At 48.9% G+C, this 3,318-nt stretch overlaps 1 protein-coding gene across 1 annotated transcript in view; it reads left to right on the top strand.

The window, feature by feature from the left end:
* RNFT2 (ring finger protein, transmembrane 2) overlaps positions 1 to 3,318 on the top strand; it is a 110,227-nt gene extending 106,909 nt beyond the window's left edge. The window contains exon 12 of the mRNA XM_025402154.1: positions 2,026 to 3,318. The gene's annotated coding sequence lies outside the window, so the exon portion shown is untranslated. The remainder of the gene's footprint in view (positions 1 to 2,025) is intronic.

The raw sequence follows: 3,318 nt of genomic DNA on the forward strand, positions 1-3,318 counted from the left end.
TTGGCTCACTGCAACCTCCACCTCCCATGTTCAAGTGATCTCTTGCCTCAGCCTCCCGAGTAGCTGGGACAACAGGTGTGTGCCACCATGCCCGGCTAATTTTTTTTTGTATTTTTCATAGAGACGGGGTTTCGTCACATTGTCCAGGCTGGCCTCAAACTTCTGACCTCAAGTGATCCACCCGCCTCACCCTCCCAGAGTGCTGGGATGACAGGCGTGAGCCACCACACCTGGCCCAAAGTATTTTCAAAATACAGCTGTTAGGTCCCACCATATACCTGTAATAACTTAATGTCCCAAATACTTTGTCCTCGGCAGGCACAGCATCCAGCATCCTGCTTGGATTGCGTGCTGTCGCCCTCACAACAGCCCTGTGATGGGGGAGGTACTGTGGGGTCCCCTGTTTTATAGATGAGGAAACTTGGGCACAGAGCTTGGTGCGATAACTTTCCCAGGGTCACCCAGCCAGCACGGGCAGGCTGAGTTTCCAACAGAGGCCTGGGACAGCTTTAGAACCCACATTTTAAATTTTTTTTTTTTTTTAAATTAGAGATGAGGTCTCTAATAAAAATCCAGGTTGTCCAGGCTGGATTCAAACTCCTGGGCTCAAGTGATCCTCCCTCCTCAGCCTCCCAAGTAGCTGCAACTACAGGCACACTCCACTATCCCCAGCAGAGCCCGCACTCTTAACCGCCAGACTGATCTGCCCCTCAGACATTCCAGGCGTGGGGCCCAGCAGACATGGTTTTCTAAAAGCAAACGAGAGGCCGGATGCAGTGGCCCATGCCTGTAGTGCCAACACTTTGGGAGGCTGAAGCAGGCGGATCACCTGAGGTCAGGAACTCAAGACTAGCCTGGCCAACATGGCAAAACCCCCTCTCTACTAAAAAATACAAACATTAGCCGGGCATGGTGGCGGGTGCCTGTAATCCCAGCTACTCAGGAGGCTGAGGCAGGGATAATTGCTTGGACCCGGGACACAAAAGTTGCAGTGAGCAACTGCACTCCAGCCTGGATGACAGAATGAGACTCCATCTCATAAATAAATAAATAAATGCACACAAGGTGATATTAATGCTCATCCTGGTTAAGAATGAGTGGCCCAGGCACATAGCCTGTTAGATATGAACTATGTTAAGAACATGAATGCTAGATCCTGAAATCTACTTGTGGCTGGGTCAACAGAAAAACATAGCCCTTAAATTAATTGCCATTTTCGCCAGAAATGGGGGCTCCTGCCTGTAATCCCAGCACTTTAGGAGGCCAAGGTGGGTGAATCACTTGAGGTCAGGAGTTCAAGACCAGTCTACTAAAAATACAAAAATTAGCTGGGTGTGGTGGTGGGTGCCTGTAATCCCAACTACTCTGGAGGCTGAGGCAGGAGAATCGGCTTGAACCCGGGGGGCAGAGGCTGCAGTGAGCCGAGATTGCACCACAGCACTCCAACCTGGGTGACAGAGTGACCAAGACTCTGTCTTAAAAAAAAAAAAAAAAAAAAGAAAGAAAGGTCAGTTTTGGCCCAGATGTGGTTACTCCTTGGTCTCCTGTCTTTATGTCTTTCTCCTCTTTCTATTCTGTCATCTCCCTTACTTAAGTCTCAGGCCTGTCAGCGGCTCCTGTGGACATTGCCATCCCCTCTGGTAGCAAACAGGACAACCCATGTTATGGATGTCTCCACCAACCAGGGTGGCGGCCTGGAGCACCGTAACCATCTGTGCTTCTGTGATCTCTGACAGAGCCACTTCTCCACCTCTGAAATGCTCCCTGCTCTGAAATCTGGGATGAGATGGCACAGGTGACCACGCAGAAGCCACCGGAATCTTGCCTGCCCTATTCCTCTCCCAACTCTGTTCTCTTATTGTCAACCTCAGCACAACAGGCTGGCACCAATGGCATTGCAGAGAAAGCAATCTGTGTGGCCAGTGGGCAGATTAGCGTGCAAGCCCCAGGAGAAATGGAGGAGCTTTGCAGCCACCTCGCTGTCAGCCTGTATTAACATGTCCCCTGCCCCCACCCCCGCCATAGATTCAGGACATTCACCCCTGTGTGCCACCAAGCCAGGACTTTCCCCTTGGCTTGGCATCCCTGGCTCTCTCCTGGTACCCAGCAAGACGTCTGTTCCAGGGCAATGTAGCATCTTTCAAGCTCTGTTACTATGGCGATGGTCATGATGTTACAATCCCACTTGCCTGAATAATCAAGTGGGAAGGGGAAGCAGAGGGAAATGGGGCCACGTGAATGCAGCTGCTCTGTTCTCCCTACCCTGAGGAAGAACCAAACGGAAGCAACAGGAACTTCTGCAACTGGTTTTTATCAGAAAGATCATCCTGCCTGCGGATGATGTCAAAGGGGCACAAGAAATGGGAGCTGGAGAAGATTGATGGAAGTGCAGTTGTGTAAGGAAACAGAACAGTCTTCTGGGAGTCAGACCTGGAATTCTGATTCCAAACTCTTTATTACTTTGGGAAGCCACTCGGCTTCCCTGTAGCCATCTCCAGGGTGACGGAACCCAGTGTATTACCTGCTGGAACCAAGGAAACTAACAATGTAGGTTACTAGTGAATACCCCAATGGTTTCTCCAGTTATGCCCATGCCACCAAAACAATAAAATAAAATTCTCTAACACTGCAAAGAATGAGCCATGCCTGTTAACACTGTAAAGAATGCAACATGTGGGGGACACACAGGAGCAGGTGGGATGGTTTAATTTAGGATTTTTTTATTGCGTGCCCTGCCCTCTGGGGGAACATCCCATCTGAGGTTTTCTTCTGGGTGGGAGGATTTAAGTCCTGTCCTAGGGAAAACAGTGTCTGACGAGGAGTGTTTCCAACACAGGCTGCATGAATTCCCCAATACCAGTGCGAAAGCAGCCAGGAGTCCCCGTTGGAAAAGAACAATGCCACTCTCTTTTATGTGTCTTGGTTCTGCAACTCATTTGTTGTAAGTAGCATTAATCGAGTGTCAGGTTCACAGTATCCTGCCCTTAATATTTTATGATTCACTGACTCAAGTTCCATGAAGTCCTTAGAAATGGTCCTCTTCATGTAAATATCTTGAGAATAATAAACATGAGGGAATAAGAAAGGCAAGCTTTGGACCCAGATATGATAGGTGCATCAGCTTCGAAAGAGAAGAAGGATGTGCAGAGTGTTAGGAAGACATCTGGGCTGCTGAGACTCGGGATTAGAAGAAGGAGAGGTAAATAAAGTGGGTCCTGGAATCTTTTAGGACTTTTGCTGCAAGACAAACAGCTGCCTTTGGTGTTTTTGACATCTCCCGAAGTACCCTTCAGCCAATAAATACCATCTGTTGGTGCA

The sequence above is a fragment of the Theropithecus gelada genome, chromosome 11, assembly GCF_003255815.1.
Source record: "Theropithecus gelada isolate Dixy chromosome 11, Tgel_1.0, whole genome shotgun sequence".
NCBI lineage: Eukaryota > Metazoa > Chordata > Mammalia > Primates > Cercopithecidae > Theropithecus > Theropithecus gelada.